This window comes from Phacochoerus africanus, chromosome 1, assembly GCF_016906955.1.
Source record: "Phacochoerus africanus isolate WHEZ1 chromosome 1, ROS_Pafr_v1, whole genome shotgun sequence".
In the NCBI taxonomy this organism is placed as follows: Eukaryota; Metazoa; Chordata; class Mammalia; order Artiodactyla; family Suidae; genus Phacochoerus; species Phacochoerus africanus.
The window spans coordinates 72,966,068-72,988,185 of NC_062544.1; positions in this window are offsets into that span (position 1 = coordinate 72,966,068).

Genomic DNA, 22,118 nt, shown 5'->3' on the forward strand with positions numbered 1-22,118 from the left:
ATTTTGATAATTTTTAATAACAGGAAAACATAAGCAAGAGATCATTACTGTGTATGATATGCATATAAAATATACATGTGTATATATTATGTATATAAAACACATGTGTATGTTATACTACAGTCATAACTATGTATATTAAAAATATATTTATATGTAATAATAAAAAATGCTTGTCTTTGTCAATAAATATGAGAACAAATACATTTAAGGTCATTTTTATTCCTGAATTTTACTGCCTGGCTGAATAACACATTTTTATTATTTTTCTTTCGAAGTTATTAAAAAAATAAATTTCAGTGAAAATTCTTCATAATCCAGTGTTGTTTGGATGGATATGTTTCCTAAAGATTAATTCATAAAATTGGAATATCTCAGTACTAAATTTTGAGTATATGTTACCAAATAACTATCCAGAAATCTTATATCAGGTTATGCTGCAAAATGCAACATACAAACAACACTTTTACAAATTGTAGCCAAACTCAATATTCATATTTAAAATGATATTTAGCTATTTATTAAATGAAAAAATAATATTGCATTGTTCTTTTATTAGGGATATTTGCATACTAATAGGACTAAGCACGTTTTTGCATCTCTTTCTCAGTTTTTACCATGCTGAACCAAAGTATTTCCAAAGTTCTCAGATGTTGGATTCTCCAAAGTTCTCTCCAACATTTAGAGACACAAAATGGATAATCACTGAGTCATAATCTCCTGAAATAGGAAAAAAAATGTGAAAGCAAATATTATTCATATCCAAAATAAAATTCAGTTAATAAAACTCATGCTAGACATTATTTTTCACTTTGAAAACTCCCCCAAAAATATATTTTACACTGACAAATATAAATATCAGATGAAAATTTTCAACCATTGTTGTACTAATTCTATAACATTTAAAAAAACCGAGTCCTTGCTGTGCTGTGGTGGGTTCACTATTTGACTGCAGAGGATTGGGTCACTGCAGGAGTTTGGGTTCCATCCTCAGCCAGAAACTGGGTTAAAAGATCCAGTGTTGCCACAGCTGTGGTGTAGGTCGCAGCTATGGTTCATATTCCATCCCTGGCCTAGGAATTTTCATATGCTGCAAGTGAGGCCAATAAAAAATAAATAAATCAAAAGCACAAACTTCTCTGTGCTAGCAAAATTTCCAAGAAAGGTATGTCTTCAGCAAAAGATAATGACAAATGGTTGAAAGTATTAACAGATACAAATAGATAAATTTCAAGTTTATAGAATGAACAGAAAATAACTGAAAAAAAAATCTTACTTCTCTGCTTACTTCTTATCTGTTCTAAAACTTTCTAAGTTATTTGGGTGTCATCTTCTCTCAAAATGAGGAAGAGATATCAAATTACATAACTTCTAGTCTCCCCTTTCTTTTCTGGAGAGAACACCTCTTTTGCACTGACCACTTGCTCAAGTGTCTCCACCCCATCAGAATAATCTGAAATCTGGTGGACTTGTCAACACAAAATAGACTAAGAAATTGTATTGCTTTTGATACCAAAACAATTACGAGTCTCATTTTACTAACTTAAATAAGATGTCACTTCATTCAGTTCTGACTCAATTACTTGTGCCCCTAAAGAAATAAAAGATTAATATATGAAATACATTGTTTTAAAAATCAATCTCCTCTTCCCCAGGGTCCTACAATGCCCCTGTTTGACAGGAAGCAGCCAGAACCGTCTTTTTACCTTTTCCCTTATAATCTGGGTTCCCAAACACTAAAATGGAAAATAGCCAGGTAGTTAGACATGAGCAGGGTATTCAAAGGGTCCAAAGACTTGGCCCTCAAGAAAAAGAGGTTGAGGAACTCCTGTCATGGCTTGGCAGTAAAGGAATCTGACTAGCATCCATGGGGGCATGGGTTCAATCCCTGGCCTTGCTTAGTGGGTTGGGGATCAGGTGTTGCTGTGAGCTGTGGTGTAGGTCACAGACGTAGCTCGGATCCTGTGTTGCCATTGCTGTGGTGTAGGCCAGCAGCTACAGCTCTGATTTGACCCCTAGCCTGGGAACATCCATGAGCCGCAGATGCAGCCCTAGAAAAACAAACAAACAAAAAAGACAAAAAAAGAAAGAAAAGAAAAAGAGGTTGGGTTGTGGGACTTTAAGACTTCAATGAGATAAACTCAAAGACTCTGGCCTGGGATAAAAATCACCAGACCCTTAAGGCCCCTTTTGTCCCATTGACATTGTTACAGAGTTCTCAAGCCCCTCCTGAGCAACGGTGACCTCTTCCTACCCCCTACCAGGAAAGTTATGTGACCCACTCCTCACCCCACCCCTATAGGAACAATATACGCCCCCAAAGAACCAGCAAATGTATCTTTAGACCTCTCCTTTCTCCTTTGTCCCTGGGCTATAAACAGGGCTATAGACAGGATCATGCACTCTGGGGAGGTTCTCCCTGATCATTAGGAAGTTATCGGTGCTAGCAGTGTCTCTTATCTCAATAAACTTCTTTTTTTCCACCTCGCAAAAAAAAAAAAAAAAAAAAAGGAAGTCCTATGGCCTTCACAGTGTTCACTGTGGCTTAGTGTTTAAAAAGCAGTCCTATTCAAGGTTTTCTCTCAGCGCAGTGCTGGTTCTAAGAACCCAAAGTGAGGAATCACAGGTCACTGCCTCTGCTGGCCAGCTGTCATATTGTCCCTGACCCAGGCAGCAAGTGCAGTGATTTTGGTCAGCTCTCTGCTTTCTGTAGTATGAAAAGGCCATTATCCACAATGACCTCTGGCCACTAATCTGTCTGATTAGTCCAGGCTATGTGACGGTTGGCAGTCCAATATCTATAAAGTAGGTATTACTGAGGCAAAATATTAACTCGGGTAGTCAGTGTAGGAACATGGGCTCTGATGCACTCTTTGATATGGATATTGACAAACATTTGTGGCTTAAGGGCTCCAGGGAGAAACACCTCTACAGGCCTTGTTTTATTACAGGAAATGAGCATTCCCCACAGGCTTTGTTTACTATAGGAAATGAGAATCTCTAGCCCTCTCCTCAACTGATAGAAAAGGAATGAGAGGAATGGTGACTTAATCTAAGGAAAGAAAAAGACAAAGAAGTCCTCAAACTTACTGAACATTTCCAACCCTAAAACCCCTATTGGACAAGGACTGATATAGGTAATTGAGCAAGGCCAGTGGCAGCAAACCACTTCTTACTGGACCCCATATTGGTGCCCCTCCCCAACTTTAAGAGATAAAAATCCCTATAGAACAATAGAGAAGGGGGCTCTTGTCCCCTGCTCCCAGCAGCCCTGTGAGCTATTTGCTTTCCTTTTATAAAGACTTTGCTTGCTTGCTGCCTGTGTGTTCCCAGAGTTCATTCTTCCACTGCATGAACAAGAACCTGGATTCTGGTGTCATTATTTTGATTGTTCTGTCTGAGAGCTTATGATGTTTTCCCTTTGTCCTTGGCACTCTATAGCTAGAAGAGGATATCCCTCTATCTTCTGTCCTTTCTTTTTATTATTATGTTCATTTGTTTGTTTGTTTAGGGCCACACTCATGGCATATTTAGGTTCCCAGGCTAGGGGTTGAATCAGAGCTGTAGGGGCTAGCATACACCACAGCCACAGCAATGCTGGATCCAAGCCACACTGGTATCACAGCTCACAGCAACACTGGATCCATAATCCGCTGAACAAGGCCAGGGATGCAACCCACGTCCTCATGGATACTACTCAGGTTCGTTAACCACTGAGCCACGACAGGAACTCCCTCAATCTGTTTCCTAGAACTCCGTGCACCATTTTACTTTGCTGATTCTTCCTTAACACGGGGAAAATCTCTACTATTATCTCATTTCCTTTGTTCCTCTGCTGTTTTCATTTTCTGAATTCTTATTATTCAGATGAAAGTTTGCCTGGATCTGGAAACGTAAAACAGAGGTCTGGGGATTATGCTGTGTGAATGGCTCCCTTGGAACTGTGTGACTTGTGGCCCTAGTTAATGAAGGCTCTGCATTCTTATCTTTTTCCCTTTTGATTTCCAAGTCTGTGTATTCTTGCTTCGAATATTGAGATATTTCATTTGATTTTCCAGGTCCTCATTGGAGTTTTAAAATTGACCATCTTTTTTTTTTTTTTCCTATTCATCTACTTAAATGTTTGAACTTTATTATATGTTATATAGAAATTTTGTCTGTGTGCTACGATGGAATTTCATGAAGTTCTCCTATTATAATTGTTATTGCAATTGGCTATGCTGTGGTCTCTGGCTCTATGGCCCTGCAGTGTTCCAGCCAGCAAATTGCCAGTAGAAGCCCTAGGAGAAAATACCTTTGCATCTTCATTGATTCAGATACAAATGTTAAGGCTCTTTCAGATGGAGGAGTAGAAACTTAGTTACTCCTACTTTCCTCAGGAGCCAAGAAAATCAGCTGGTCTTCCATTAAACTCTGATAGGGCTACATTTTGACTCCACGATGTATATGTGTGTGTATATGCTGAAAGTTCTGCAAAATCAGTATGTTCTCATCATCTCCTATTCACCCCAGTGGAGAGGGAGGGATTGTTGCTCTAAGGTTATGGGAAGAGCTGAACATGGACAGAGGAGAGGACATGGGTTTATTAGTCAGAGACACCCACAGCCCAGGGAGGAGGATGCTGCCCCAGGCAGGACCACAGGAGGAACAGAGTGAACAGCCCAAGGAGAAAGGCTTCATAGAAACAGGAGGCAGTGTTACCCTGGAGTCTTATAGGAGGGATTGGCTTATTTCAATAATCCCACATGCTGATGGAAAACTGAAGCTCACTGCTTGGGGGTAATGCATGGTCCCTTTGCTAAGGACTATGGACAATTGTTTATCTAGGGGAGCAGAGCAGGGCGAGGAACTTGCACTTAGGCCATCTAAGGCCCTCCTGATATCACCAGATGTCAAGGCAACACGTAATATTGAGCCTTCATTATATACAGGTCCATCACACATTTGGACATGGATTTTCATTCTAGGACACTCAGCTCTTCCCCACCTGTGCTCATATCCATAGAGAAGCTGAGTCCCAGTCACTTTATAAGTCTTGACAAATCCTAAGTTCTGGTTTTTATTCCTCATGAGCACAAGCAGCTGCTTGTCCTGGAGAAGCTACAAACAGGTAGAAAAGCCAAACTGTGAGGAGCTATGGCATGGTGAGTTAAGAATCTGACGAAGGATGCTCAGTGGCTCAAGTTGCTGCAGAGGCATGAGTTCAGTCCCCAGCTGGGTGCAGTGGGTTAAAGGATGCTGCATTGCCATGGCATAGATCACAGATGCAGCTAAGATTCAACCCCTGGCCCAGGAACTTTCACATGCCATGTGTGCGGCCAAAAAATTTAAAACAAAAAAGAAAGAAAAAGAAAAGTCAAGCTGCAGGGCACAGCAGGAAGCTGAAGTCAAACACCGTTTACTAAGTCTCCCCAAGGCTAAATCAGAAATTCTTAAGAGGCACATAAGATTACATTGATTATTCTTTTTGTTGGTACACATGTTATCATTCACTACCTGATACCACATAATATTAAGCATGTTTTTTCTTAGCATTATAATATGATAGTAACATTGATACAAATAAGCTTTATTAGAGGTTTTAGACAACTTGTATATTTAGAAATAACAGGCATACCTTCCAGATATTGCAAGTTAGTTCCAGACCACCATAATAAAATGAACATCAAAATAAATTGATTCACACTGAAGGATTTTTATTTTCCTAGTGCACATAAAAGTTATGTTTGCACTATACTATAGCCTATTAAGTATACAATAGCATTATGTCTGAAAAAACAAGGTGCATACCTTAATTAAAAAATAATACTTTTGGAAGCATGGAGAAGATGGAGTAGATAGACTTGCTAGACACAGAGTTGCCACAAACTTTAAATTAGTAAAAGAATGAAATTATTTGCAAAACACAATATCTGCAAAGTGCAATAAAGTGAAGCAAAATAAAACAAGGTAACCTGTAAAAGAAGAAAGAATTCACAGTGGTGATTTGATAACTATACTATCTGTAAGAACCAATCAGACCTATTAGTTATATGTGATTTATTACTAGATGCATGATTTATTATTTATCTGATAACATAATATCAATGACATTAGTTTCATTCTAAAGAACAACAATGCAAGAAAAACGTGTATAAAACATATCATGATGTATATTTGGATGCTTTGAGTTGCATTTAATTATTAGTTTTGGTTTCCAAGTGTAAACATTTTCATCAACATAAATGAAAAGCTACTTGAATATTTTAGAACATTTAAAGGCGGCAAAGATGGATCAATCTGTAGTCCATTGCTCAAGATAGATAAATTTTAGCTAATGAATAACTTTTTACTATGTACCAATGTAGAATTTCTCCTAGGATGGGAACTGTTTTTAAGAGGTTTTTTTGGGTAATCACTTTGAGAATTCTTTCACCTGTTTGGTATGATAAATTCTGATATCTTAAAATGCTTCTATATTTAAAATTTTATTTCCTAAAATTCATAATTATTTTTCTAAGAAGTGAATTATGCTCATTTTTGTTCATATATTCTCTACTCTCCTCCCATTCCCTCAGAACTAAGAGGTTTTGAAGGAACATCTTCAATTCTATGGATCCTCTTTCTCTTTCTCTTCTCCTCATTTCAAAGTTTCTTACTTTGACAGACTCTTTGGATAATGTCTTTCTGCTACATTTGTAGTTATATGTTTATTTTTAAATTTTTACTATAGTTGATTTACAATATTGTATATGTTTTTATTTACTTATATACTTCCATATTTTATTTCAGGTGACTTTCAAAACAATATTTATGTTTAGTTTTTCAGAGGAATCAATTAGTTAAACATATTAAAGTTGAACAGATTTGCTTTCCTAGAGATTTGCCTCCTTGATTGACTCTATTAATGGAATGGGTTTAGGTGCTCCAAAAATGTTGCCTTTGCCTGACCTCTCATCTCCATACTATCCTTTGTTCTTAGATGGCTGAGTTTCCACATCTGAAGATAGAAATGATAGCAATTCCTTTGCATAATCTGAGAAAGTTACTATATAGAAAGCCATGGAGTTCTAATAGCCGCTTGGTACATTTTAATATTTCCTATCAATAAACAAACAAAACAAATCATACTTTACCTGAAATGCATAACATGTGAGTTGCATTTAGAAAATAAATAATTCCATTTAAATAACGGATTGTTGAATTCCACTTATTTTGTGTGTATCTACTTTTCATTGCATTTATTTCTGCATTTTGCTTTACTTATTTATTTATTTATTTATTTATTTATTTATTTTTTTTTTTAGATAACACTCAATCCATAGAGGTTTATCTTCTTAAATTTCAAATTCTGACAGAAAAAAAGAGACATCTGGTGTAAATGTTATAGCTGTACATTGAATCAGGCTGACAAACGAAATGGAGACTTTCACTGTAGAGTCACAATGCTATACAAAAAATGATACATAAGAAAATATGATGACCAAGGAACAACCTTCTAGAACTGAGCACTTATGTTGGAGTTTCAACTACGCTATACAAAAATTTTCAGATTATAAAAAAATGCAGATTATAAAAAATTTTCAAATTATAAAAATTCATTATAAAAATAATTTTGTATAAATGTCTACATAAACTAAAAATGTCAATGTCTGTGACTGTTCTAAGTTTCTCTTTTGTCTTGTTCGTTCTGGAAGACTGGCTCTTTCCGAGGTGAAATGCGTGTATATTTGAAGGCAATTTGTATTTTCTATAATTCCATGTGTATACAACTAAAATTAAACAGATACGTTAAGCTTTTAGAACTCATACTAAAGAGCTGAGAAATGAGGTTAGTAAGTCAAAAAGAAAAGAAAATTCTGAGGATTTTAATAAGAAAAACAGTTCTTTACATTGTCCAACTCAAGAAATATTTCTGAATGAGATTTATTGTTTCCAAACATTATAATCTGTACCAATATGTGGTACATTTTTAGAGATGTATTTGATTGTCATACATGCTTGTAAACTTTTTATTAATAAATCACTACTTCTGTAGAATATACATGCAGCTTTAAAGGTTTCCTGCATTCTGTAATGAAAGGTTTAAATATGTGTGGGTGGAATTATTTTCAGCATAAATATGTATTTATTTGAAATGTTTCTCCATGCATGAACAAATATTTTTAAATAAAATGAGTTATGTGCACCACACAGATCTTATATTTGCATAAATTGAGTGGAATATTAAAAAGACATTAATCTTTGTAGCTGTTAAACAACACATATTCAAATACTAAAAAGAAAAATTTTATTTTAAACATGAGTAGGAGAAAAAGAGTGAAATAATGGTCAAGAATACAATGTACTCATGGTCGGCATCTCTACATTGAAAAGGGAGTAAGACCTTAAAAAAAATTAACCTCCTGAGAATCATAAAACCATACCTTTTTTAGAGCTGAACTGTTAATAAAATGAAGTGATCTATCCTGAAAGTAATTAGAGAAGCCTGACATGAAGTGGAGTGTAAGAGAATAACCTTACAAGAAAACAGAAGTTCAAATATTCATTCCTGAGGGTCACAATTGGGTGGCATGCCAAAACTCATGGCGATGTCCATCTGAATGCTGGCTGGACTATTACAAAGCACATGTGTGCCCTTCACCAGACTTGATCTCATGCAACCCTGGGCCAATTAGAAACTAGCTTCTCTGGGCTCAAAATTTATCCCTTTATACCTGCATTATGGCACTGGGGCTGTGACTCTGCAAATTACAGCTCTATTTACTAGCTCATTTCTGGCCAGTCTTTGCTAAGTAGTGGCATAGAGTGACACTGGATGTCAGGAGTGGAATGACATCTGAGTTGATTTGTTCCTCGTGTTACTGTCAGTTGCACCACAGCAAGGATGCTTCATCTAACAGCACTCCCCAAACCAGCCTCGCTGTGTCTGTCAAGCAAGCAAATTTTTCTACTCTCTGAGATATCTGAATCTAATTTCCATGAGAAATCTCCGCTAAGCCTCTAGATTCTGATAATCCCAAACCATCCCTTTGCTCTCTCAGTCCTAGAGATAGAGGCTGCTCTGTATAGTTATCATTTCTAATTACCTAATTAGTCTGTGAAAACTTCCATATCTCCAGTTCTGATGTTACAAATCTTTTATAAAATTCACTCTGTTAAAATACCTAGTGGGGGAGTTCCCATTGTGGCTCAGCAAGTTAAGAACCTGACAATAGTGTCTGTGAGGATGCAGATTCAATCCCATGCCTCACTAAGTGGGTTAAGAATCTGACATTGCCTCAAGCTGTGGCATAGGTTACAGATTTGGCTCAGATCCCACATTGCTGCGGCTGTGGCTTAAGCCTACAGCTGCAATTCCAATTCCACCCCAGCCCAGGAACTTCCAGATGCTGCAGGAATAGCTGTAAGAAGAAAAAGAAAAAGAAAAAAGCCAGTAGGGTTTATAGCATCCTCAGTGTACTATGTCCAATGACTCTTACAAATGTAATTAAACATCCCAACCACCCAAGCCCATGCTACCACTATCATTTATACAGCTTGAAAAATAAACTGACCACCCAATGAATACTGCCTGGTTTCATCTACCATCTTCCTTTTTGTTATACAGAATTAGTCACTGAAATACTCAGCATCTCCCATTTAATTATGATCAAATATTTTTATTCCAAAAATAATGTACTTGTTTTAGCTTTAATTACTTTCTGTAATTGATCACCTTAGTGATGTAATAATTCAAGGTTTTATTGTTTGGGAATAAGATACAATGGCAGTCCCTCAGCTATAAACTACAGTTAGGTGTCTTAAACATATATAAATATAAGAAATAATATTACTCCAGAGAGATAACTATATTGGAAACAGAAGCTTGGGGACAGTGAAGGGAAAATTGAACTAGCCCAGTTTGGCTGGAAAACAATGCTTATTATAAGGGTAACACTGAATGGGGATAAAAATGTAGAAAGAAGCCAAACTGCAGAGGATCCTTAATGGAAACCAAACTGATTTAGCAGATATTGAAAATACTGTTGAATAGCACAGACATATCAACAATCACTCTCAGAAATGGAATGATACAGTAATTTGACAATAAATATAAAGTTTGCATTTGTTATGGGAATTAGGGAAGAGCAACATTTATACGGGAGTCATGCTATGAGCACATTTCAGATCTCCCTTCCAAGATGGAAATGCTTATGAGCTGGCTGTCAAGGTCATTAGTGCCTGACATCATAGACCCAATTGCTGCTGCTGTTTCCAAACCCATGGGCGCTCCCTGGATCCAAGGTCCTAATACCTCCCCAGGACAACACACACCAATGACCAACTGACATGGGGATATGAAGGAGCCATGACAGTGGCTCATTTGGGAGGTCTGTAAGAGACAGAACTCAGAGCTGTTATCAGCCAGCTGAAGACTCTATTGTAATTGCCTAAGTCAAAATTATCCTTCTGCCCCACTTTGTGTCCACATACTTCTCCTCCTTGCAGGTATGAGTTCAGAAAGTATTGGACTAACTGGATTAGCATGAGAATATCTTTCTCAGAAGCTGTTTTCCAGGGAACCAAACCTAAATTATTTTGAGCCAGGTGTGGTCCTTGGAAGGAGGCCCTCAAATGTGACTTTGGAACTGAAATGTTGGCAAGCAGACCGGCAATAAGAATCTCATCATCAATTGAACGTTGAACACTAATAAAGCCCAAATCATGCTGTAGTGAAACTACAAAATTGCTAAAGGGCAAGTGTTAAAATTTTCACTACAGATAAATTTCGTGGATGAAAGTGGAGAAGAGTATGTAACAGGTGTGATCTCTCAGGTGCTTGTGCAATTGTGAGAAGTCTTCATTGTCAAGGCCAAAGAATCAGATGGCCCTAGGTGGAAGTGTCAAGGCATTAAAGAAAAACAGTGGAAAGCTCAGGGTGATTCATAAAAATCTGGAAGCAAAGGTGAAAGCCAAGGGTCTTCCTTGGCAGCTTATAAACAAACTCTCGGAGTTCCCGTCGTGGCTCAGTGGTTAACGAATCTGACTAGGAACCATGAGGTTATGGGTTCGATCCCTGGCCTTGCTCAGTGAGTTAAGGACCCGGCGTTGCCGTGAGCTGTGGTGTAGGTTGCAGACTCGGCTTGGATCCTGCATTGCTGTGGCTGTGGTGTAGGCTGGTGGCTACAGCTCTAATTCGACCCCTAGCCTGGGAACCTCCATATGCCACGGAAGCAGCCCAAAAAATGGCAAAAAGACAAAAAAAAAAAAAAAAAAGAAACTCTCATCTTTTAAACTCTCTGGGAAGAAAAAAAAATGTGAAATTTAAGTCCAGGGCAAAATACAGGGTTAACAGAGCTTAGAAGAAAGTTGAATTATCGCAACGAGCAGGCCAGCTATGAAAATGTAAAGTCCCTAATGCAATTCTCAAATTTGGGTTGGGAACAAATAGGTTGTGCACTTGAAATTATTGAAACCCAGTTTTTCTTGTATCTTCTGGGCCTGCAAATGCAGCCTGATCTTTCTTATAAAAGTGAAGGGCTTACCTCTTGGTAGAAGATGACTCAGAAAATTTTGCCTTACAAGACTGTATGCATCCCCCTTGTCTTCACCTCTCCTCCCAGCCATCAGGCCATTAACTGAGATAAAATCACACAGTCTGTAATGGAAATGCTGGATCAGCAAAGGAGAAAGTAACTATGCCATGAAGGGGCCACAGGACACAGTCATATTTATTGACAGTATCTAATAGAGTATGTTGGGCTTGGTTCTGAGGTGGCCAGAACAAAAGGAGATGGCCAAATTTAAAGTTGAATAAAATCAAGTTTAATCTATGAAAGACCTCCTCCATAAAACAGAACTTAATATCCTGACAAAAGTCTCAAGAGTCAAAGATGAAAGGTGCTGAAAGACGGCTTTTGAAATCTTGAAAGAAGTGATGATCTACACCAGGTGAGATGGTAACATTAAAACTATGATGGCAGAGAATGAAAGAAGTGTCCAAATAATGTGGAATGATACATAAAATCAGGAAATCCATCCTCAAACTGCGTACTGTGGTAGGACGTGGAGGACAACATATTTACCATAATGATTAGGGAAACAAGACTGAGAAGGGCACCAGCATCATTGACAAGCTCATTAGCGGCTCTCCTCTGTAAATGAGGCCCAGAGGAATGAGGTGTTTTTGTAGACCTGGATTCCCCAATAACAATGAAACACTGGATCTCTAAAATCAGAGAGGTCAGAGGTGGTGATTATTAATAAGAAGTAGAATGAGCAGAATTATTTTAATGAGTAGCAGCATCCGATTTGCATCCAGAGGTGCCTGACCTGCAATGAGTTTTGAGGATGGTTTTAAAAAAGTATATAGCAAGACTAGGTCATGCTTTAGCTATAGGAAGAAATCAAGGATGTATGATTCAGGAGGATGAATGCAGGTGACCCAATTAAAAACAATCACAGTAACTTGTTCAGTTAGTTTTTTGTAACTTAATGTAGTTTTCCAGACTCAGAACCCAGTGACTGAAGGCATTTACGCCTGCCCAGAAGAAAGAATCCTACAATGCCCTGACAAATTATTATGGTGATGAGCCAACTTATTCTTTCTGAAAGTGAGATACAACACTTGCAAGAGTATCTGTAAACTGGAAAAAGGTAAATACTCATATATTTTGAAGTCTATGGTAATAATAAAGTTGATGTTACCACACAAAAAAAGAAAATATCCTCAGGGTCTCCTAGTAAAGGAGTATATTAGCTTTTTCTACAGCTGCTATAACACATTATTACAATCTTTGGGGCTTAAAGCAAAATTTATTATTTTATAGTTCTAAAGGTCACATGTCTGAAATAGGTCTCACTGTTCCTGTCAAGGTTATTGGCAAGGCTGTGTTTCTTTATGAAATCCTTAAGGGAGGATCCATTTTTGGCCTATCTTCTAGAGGCCATCCACACTTGTCATGGTCTCCCAGGACATAATTAGAATGAATGTACATCTTTCATCACTTCCAGAACCATCATGTAATTTTCTGGGCCTATAAACAAAGAGTTAATGTAGTGGGGAATGCAATGGAATCTCTTTTATTAGAAATAAAAATAAATGACCTACTAATACACACTGCAACACAGATTAATTTTGTTATAATTAGGTTGCGTGGAATAAAACATAGAAAAAAGAGACCATACTCAATGACTCCATGTACATACCATTTTAGAAACTCAAACTAATCTGGTGACAGAAAGCAGATTGGTGATTGTTTAAGGATGTGAAAGCAGGAAGGGACACGAGGAGAGATCATAAATGGACATGAGGAAAATTTGAAAGTGAAAGAAATGTTCACTTGATGGTGGCAACAGTGTATTGGTATGTCTTTTAATTAGTTTTCTATAAAAACTACATGTTATAACTAAATTTACCAAAATAAACACTTTGTGAACGTAGTCACAAAAGTTTTAAAGGCAGATATTTATTCAGCTATTTATTCATTAAAAAACAAAGTGCCACCAATAACCCAAATTTCTCATTGATGACATATTTCCAGAGTATCAGTTTTAATGTAATGTATATTTATTCTGAGGATTTGCGTGATAGTACATGGACAAGTAGATTCTTTTAGACAACAAGTCTTTCCCAAGGGTTCCTCCAGACTTCTACTCTATGATAGCTTTAGTAGGTTTATTTCCAAGAGTACCTTCCTAGCAAGTTCCTGCACCTCTAGCAGGCAAGCATCAATTTATGAACATGATGCAGAACTTTTATTATGCCTCTCAGCTCCCCTCATCAGATGAGAGGCTGGCTTGGTAAACTAACCCCTCTTTTCCAAACAATTATAGGTAATTGGGAAGAGAGGGTGTTGATTTGCGGGGTGGGGGGAATGCGAATTTGAGTAGGACTTCTAAGCCTCCCCCTCTCTTTAAGGCTAAATGACTTAATGACTAGTTTATCATAGTTGAGATGACTATTTTATTAAACTGAAACCTCATCTACTCCGACTTTCTTGAATGGTTCAAAATTTGTCTGATAAACATAATGTCTGACATTAACCTGGGGGGTGAATTTTCCTTTTATTAAAAGAAAAAAAAATAAACATTCTCAAAGAATAATTTGCATACAGAGTGTCCTCTTTTTAACATTTTCTGTCCTATCATGATTTCAAAGAGAATTTTAACCCTGCATGTTATGCTAATGTTGTGCAAGTGCCAGGTGACTCAACTCCAACATTTGTACAATAGACAAAAATTGCTATTCCTCCATCTCTTGTGATGGTATTTGATGTCTCTTCAACAGGATAAAGGAACCAACAGAATGCCATATAATTTAGAAGAAATATTACAAAGTGTGTATACACTTATTTTCATTCTGGTGTTACATTCATACAGATTTAATGTGAAGGAACACCTTTTCCAGGAGACACTAAACTCTCTCACTTTTATCTTTCAATTCTAAAACAAAACAATTTGCACTGGTATATATACCCTTGAAAGATCTTTTGAATATATCTTTGGTTATATCTAAAAGAATATCCTACTTCTTTAGAATTATCTACATAGATCTATAGAGTAGCTTGTCAACATATTAGTTGTGTGAAATTGAAAAATAATTAATATCATCAAATTTTAATTTTTTCACTTGTAAACAGAATACTACAGTGACTAATTCATAGTATTAATGTGGAATGTTTCAAAGAAAACATTGTTACCTGATATCTACCAAAAAGAAAGACTAGACTATGCTCCCACAATATCCGCCCTCTGTTGCCTATTTGCCTAATTGAATTCATTTATCAGCTGAAAGAAATCAATTAATTAAAAACACAAATGGAAAAATGGTGGACTCTATAAATAAATATAATTAAAAGTCTTGTTTTTGTCATGGTCTCTTCTGTGCTGATTAAAAATAATAGCATTTGAAGTAAAGTTTGTCTTAAACAATTAATGGTTGCTTATATCCTCTCCCCAAAACCACTCTAGATTCTTATTCTCACTTATCTGACAGCAGCCACTTCTATTTTTCATAAAAAGGAAAAAAAATTAAATGTCCTATCTCCATTTGGATGGAAGTGCAGTAAGTATCTTTTAAATGACAGTTTATTTTGGTTATTTAGAATGTTAATATTTTAAGACATCTAGACAGATGACATTAAACATGATAAACATACTTAAGGAAAGCTTCCTGATAAATAAGAAAACCTTAGAGTTCTCTCCCTTCTCTCATTCTCGGCTAGGTTACATTCATGAAGGAAAGCTTGAGCAAACCAGCACCAGTCTATATGGACATCACCATTTCCCTCTTCTTTTGGTCTTTTTCATTAATTTCAAGTAGGCCTAATTAAATACATATGTCTGATATACTCACCTAAGATCCATAAATGAGGTGAAGAGAGAGAGTTCCTATCCTGGCTCAGTATCTATGACTAGTATCTATGGGGACTTGGTTTCAGTCCCTGGCCCTGCTCAGTGGGTTAAGGATCTGGCTGTGGTGAATTGTGGTGTAGGTCTCAGGTACAGCTTGGTTCCCACGTTGCTGTGGCTGTGCTACAGCTCTGATCTGACCCCTAGCCTGGGAACTTCCATATGCCACTGGTGCAGCCCTAAAATGACAAAAGAAAAAAACAAACAAAAAACAAACAAACAAACAAAGAAGTGAAGAGAAAAACAATCCCTGTGTTTAAAGGAAGATTGAAGAAAATAGGGCCATAAATGTACACATAAGCATGAAATACCTGCCATCAGTTATAGGAAAAACTACAAATTTTCAAACATGATGCTAAATCACCTGTAAGAGAGAGGGATTCAGATTAACACCTCCCTTTTCGATAATTGTATTTCCATTGTGGTTATTATATATGGATCAGAGGGGAAAATTTTTGTTTTGATTTGTTTTAAGAGAATAATACATCTATTTCCTTGATGAATGAGGATAGAAAAAGGAAGCAGTGGTCAACAATAAATCCTGCATAAACAGTTTAATTCAATTTCTTTTGATGCCCAGAGACTATTCCCAGAATTTGAAATTTACCCAATCCAACATTGATTCTTAAACACTTTTACAGATGAATTCAATGAAGAAGCACAATGTATAATAGAAGAAATTAGACTACTAACCAAAAGGAAAAGGAAAATATTCAAGGGTACATTAAGGGGAAATAGATTTTCAGAAAAAAAGAAAATATATATTCCTCAAACTATTGAAGATCTACTTGTCATTATAAATGGAAGTTATCCCCTTGAGGTATCTTTGTGACATTAATGAGAAACTGTGAAACAAAATGTAAAGAAGTAAAAGTGGCATTGTAAGTAGCTTGGCTATTCACAGGAGGATTTAAGTAACTTAAAATAGAAAAAAGAAATTGGGTGTGTTAGAAACAACAAATTAATATATCATAAATATGTATATATATGTTCATATGTAATATATACATTGTTAATGGTACTTGTAATATAGTTGAAAAAAATTTTAAAGGACAAATAGCAGAATGGAAATAACTAAAGACGAATAGTAAGCTAGAGGATCACTCAACAGACACTCCACAGGCAGAAGGAAGTGGTAAATCCTGGGAAAATCTTAAAAAAAATTAATTGGTATAGAGATATAAAAATGCCTACCTCAAACAAAAATGACGTAAACAAATGGAAGAGAGAGAGATTTGGTGAAAAAAATAACAGAATATTTTCAGAACTAGCAGAAGAGGAAAGTCTTCAGGTTTAAAGTATTAAAAAAGTGCCAAAGAGCATAGACAAGAAAAACATATAATCATTGTTGAAAATGACACTTAAAAACTCTAAAGACCAGGAGAAAACTAGTAAAAGATTCTAGAGAGCTGATACTCTAAAAAGAAGTGAGTCATATTGACATCAGACATTTCAATAGCATCTTAGAAATATGACTACCTCAACAAATACGAGAAGACAAGTACATCATATTTTCAAAAGAATCAAGACAATTAAATTTAAGCTTAGATACTTTTTTTACACCAAATATTTCTTTAAATGTGAAAGACAATAAATATTTTCTCTTTAAATGGGGGTTAATATCCATATATCCAAAAAATGTAAAGTATCATGAAAAGGAACAGAAAGATGACATTAAGGCAACATATGCAAAATGTTTCAAAGCATTCAATATATAATATTCAAAATACATAAGGAATGCCTGCCTGCATGTCCAAAAAGCTAATAAATTAAATATCGGTATTACATTTTAATTTCAATAAAACAGAGATATTCTTAATATTTCTCTAAAAAGAAAAATAAATGAGAAAAATTACATAATTTTTACAAGGTCACACTTCCTGCAATTGATTTGGCAAGGAGAAATTCAAGGCCAGTAGACATCTGAGATAATCGTTTCCACAAGAATGGAGAAGTAAGGGATATCTTGTACCACACTTGGGAACCAAGTGCAATGAAACTTTTACATCACTTAGGATGACTTCATTTGTCATTTAAAACTTGCTAAGATTAAGTTTACTTCTCTTCATTATTTATTAATGAAGTCATTGCAAAATGAATATGAGAAGTACACAAAACACTACACTGCAAAAGGATTTCCCTGGATTTTCTTGTGAGAGCTTCCATTGATTCATTCATTGAGAGACTGTTGAATGTATTCTTTGTGGCAAATCAGCATTCCATTACCATAGGGCTAGTGAAAATTATTATTTTTCTTGGTATTCTCTTTTGTTTGTATTCCATTAAGGATTCTTTGTACCATGTAGACATCTTCACTTTACTGTTTCTTTTTCTCTGGTTACATATTTGGGGTCTTTCAAATGTGTCATGCCAATAACCCCATAGTCAGCTATTCCTTCCATAATTCTATTTATATTTTATTAGAAATTTATTTCCAGGGTTATCACTTTGTACTTTGCTGCACTTCCCTCTTTATTGGACAATTTCCTCTTTTGATTTTTTAAATTTCATATAGGTTTACCACTGAGAGACAAAGAAGCACACAACTGCACCCTTTGCTGTCCGTGCATAAACTAAATAATATGCACTAAGATGCATCTATCTCTTAGATAATCAATCATTAAGAAGCGAGGTGATTTATCATTGATCTTTGTGCACATTATGCAAAGTGATTAGTAGACTAAAAAGCTAGCAGTGATATTTGTACTTTATGCAGTTACTCAGTTTATATACTATAGCAACTGAAATTCAAATTGTAGTGTTAAGGAATTGATGTTAGTTAAAGTAAACCATAGTTGCCGAAATCCATGTATATCAGAACCACATGAAATGAGGACTAAATGTACAAGCAGCTTACAGCACTCTTCTCCAACACTGCCTTATAAACATTTTTGAACCAAAGTTAAAAGACTTTTGTAGTGAACTCCTGTATTACCACCTCTTAGTTTCTCAAAGAAATATTCAACTGTATGGGTTTTATCTATCCATTTATCTGTTTATCTACCAAACTACACTCCATCCATTTTATGTCAATATTTGCAAAAATAGTTCTGACTTTTTTTTATGGCTGCACCCTCAGCATATGTACTTTTCGAGGCCAGGGACTGAAACTGAGCCACAGCTACGACTTACACCACAGTTGCAGCAACAGCTGATCCTTTAACCCACCATGTCAGGCTGGGGACCGAACCTGAAACTCTACAGTGAGCCAAGCCTTTACACTCAGATTCTTAACCCACTGCACCACAGCAGGAACTCCAGCTCTGACTTTTTATGAAAACTTTACATCAAGGAAATGCTCACACCAAAGTGTACATTCTCTGGGATTTGAAAAATGCCCATACCTATAGAACTCAAATTTTAATGACATATAGAACATTCCTAGTCCTTCCAAATTCTCTGTTGTGCTACTTTCAGTCAATTTTTATACTCATTCCCAAGAAAAAGTTACTCTTTTGATTATTTGTGTATTGCAGATTAGTTTTCTCTCCTATAATTCATATAAATGTAATTTAATGTAATTATATTACATGTATATGTAATTGGAATCAAATAGTATATACTTTTGTGTCAGTTTCTTTTTACTCTGTAAAATATTTTTGAGTCATTCAGGTTTTTCCAAGTATCAGAAACTCATTCTATGTTCATTCTATGTTCTTGCTTGATAACATAACACTTTTAAGACGATACTACAATATATTTAGCTATTTTTCCTATTGATGGAACTTCAGGGTGTTTCCAGCTTTGAACTATTATGGATAAAACTTGCAATGATCAATCGTGTGCAAAACATTTTGTGAACTTATTTTCATTTATTTTTGACAATTTTGAAAAGTAAAATTGTTGTGAAGGTGTATATTTAGTCTTATGAGAAACTTCCAGATATTTTTCCATTGTGTGAATGATTTTACATCCCTTCCAACTATGTGTAAATGTTCTGGCTGCTCTACATCTAAATCAACATTTGATTTGCCTATGTTTTCATTTTAGATGCTGTAGTGGATGTGTAGTGTTATAAAATTGTGGATTTAAATTGCATGCCCTTGATAATTGATGATGTCGAGTTTGTTCCTGAGCTTTTAGCTAGTAATATAATTATTTTAATGAACTGTCTGTTTAGATGCTTGCACATTTTTATTGAGTATGTTGCTTTTGATTACTGAATTGTAAGTTTCTTTACACACAAAAATAATAGCGGTCTTTGTCACAATCTTTGGTTAAATTCTCTCCTATTCTGTGACATGCAAATTCATTTTTTTAACAATGTGGTTTGATGAGAATTTTTTAATGTTGATAAAGTTAAGAATTTTTAATTTAATTTAATATAGTTATTGATTTTGCCTTATTGTTTAAAAATTATTTTTCCAGTCCTAAATTTAAAAGATATTCTCCTATGTTTGCTTGAAAAATCTTTATGGTTTTAGTTTAATATTCATATCTATGCATTTTTAGAGAATATTTTTTATGTATAGTATGAGGGAAAGATTCAGAGCCCCTTTTATTTGACATGGATAGCCATATTTTTTGAGTACCATTCAGTGAAAATACTTTCCTCCCTCATTTTATTGCATAGATGCCTTTCTAAATATTATTTTGACAACACAAAAACAGATTTACTTCTGGTCATATATTAACCACATAGCCAATGACATTGATAATATCTGTTGTTATTTCTAATGTTTATTTTATAGAGTTCTTAAATATTCTACCTAAACAATAATGCCATCTGTAGAGAAAATTTTACTTCTTTGCTTTTGACCTTTAAAACATATTAATTTTTTTTTCTTTCTTCACTATAATAGCCAAGATATTGAGTAACATTTTCACTAGAAATAAGGAAGTTAAAAATCCTTACCTTTATCCCTCTACTGAGATTAATCACTATTATGTATGATGTTGCACACAGGATGGTTTTGTTGTTATAATTATTTGGAAATAGAGAGAAAGAGACCATAATTTTTTTAAAAGGAAATTTACACACAACTATAAGCATGTGTATCTTTACTGACTGAGTATGATTCAGAGGTCACTGTTAGCTCATCTTACTAGAACTGCAGAAAGTAAATGAAGACTGTAAAAATAAAACCACAAAGAGACTATATGAAAGGAATGAAATTTGTATGATGTGACCTTATTAAATGTCTCCTTTGATCTTCATTTTAATGATCTAGTAGAGTAATTCTCCATGAATTGAATGATTTTACTTTTCTTCTCACAGGTATTTTGGGCAATATTTTGGCTACAGAAGTATATTTTTTATTTTTGTAGGAAAAATGAAAAGATTATCAGATCATTAGTGATTAGTCAAGCATTATACTGTGATTTATATTAAGGTTTATGTAACATAAAACATAAAAAATGTAATCATTGCCTTTTCTAGTTTGAATGAGCTTATTTATATATCCAGATTTCTTGTTTCTTTCAACAGTATTTTCTATCTTCCATTTTCCTTTCCTATGCTCCTTCCGCACATTACTTAAGCCTGGATTATTTTCCTCAGTTACTCTTCACTGAGGAAATTAAAGCTATACATGACTTTAAAAAATATCTGCTTATCAGTGAACACATCACTAAACCCCAACTGCAAGTGTCTGGAACCAAGCTAATCAAGATTAATGCATTCATTTAACAGATGGTTACAATGTTATTAAAATGCAAATGATTGGTTTCTGCTAATTGTTCAACATCAGAAACAATTAATCAGGAGATTTTTTTCATTTTCTAATGGCCTTTGTAGAGTTTACCTTCAGAGATTAACATAAAAGACAAATATGTAAATTTCCCTCTCTAACCTCAGGAGAGTCAATCAACTTGAAAGGAGAGTAGAATAATGATTATATATTTATAGTAATGGGAAGAATCCTTTTAGTACTGTAATTTGCTCCTGAATTGTTTTGTACCCAATTTAACTAGTCTCCATATAATTATGTGTACTGGAATATCTATTCAAATGTAATGGAATTTGATGCCTTACTTTGACTCAAAAGAGACAATGTAACTGCTTAAGTAAATAAATTAACAAGTGGTGGTTCTCACTAGAATAGTAACTTTGTAACACTAGGCTATACATAGTGAACATATTTAAAGATAAAAGTATGTTATTATTATTAAAATTTGTAAATAAAATTAGAATGCAGTATATAAATGTAAGTGTATAAATTATAGAGTAAATAAAACAACATTTTTTTCCTATTGTCTTTTCCTTCCTTAAGAGTGATCTTGGGATGGTACATTCTCACTACTCTTATTTTACCAGTGAAATATCTACATTTTAAAAAGCGTAAATGTAATATGTACATTAACACAAATAGTAAATTGTGCATCCAAAAATTTAAAACAAACTTTGATCACACTCAATGTTTTATTAATTTGCTTTACGTCTTTGTATTTTAAAATGCTTAATATTTGCCTTACATTTTGATGAAAACCGGATCACCAATTTGAGTAATAGTATATTTTTTTCACACATATCAGAAAGACATTAATTTTTTAAGACCAAATTAATATTAGGATGAAACTTCTAATGAATATTCCAAGAGTGCGTATAGTAGGTATCTTTACTTTTAAGCCATATTATGAGGGCTTTAAGAAGTAAAAAAAAGATACAAAAGGATAGCAAAGATTACTATAGTTGGGATGGGCCAACTACAATAATAGTTTTATAGAACAGGTAGACCTTTAAAATAAATATTAGAGTTTTATAATGAATTAGTTTTGGACAGTTTCACAATGAACTCAAGCAC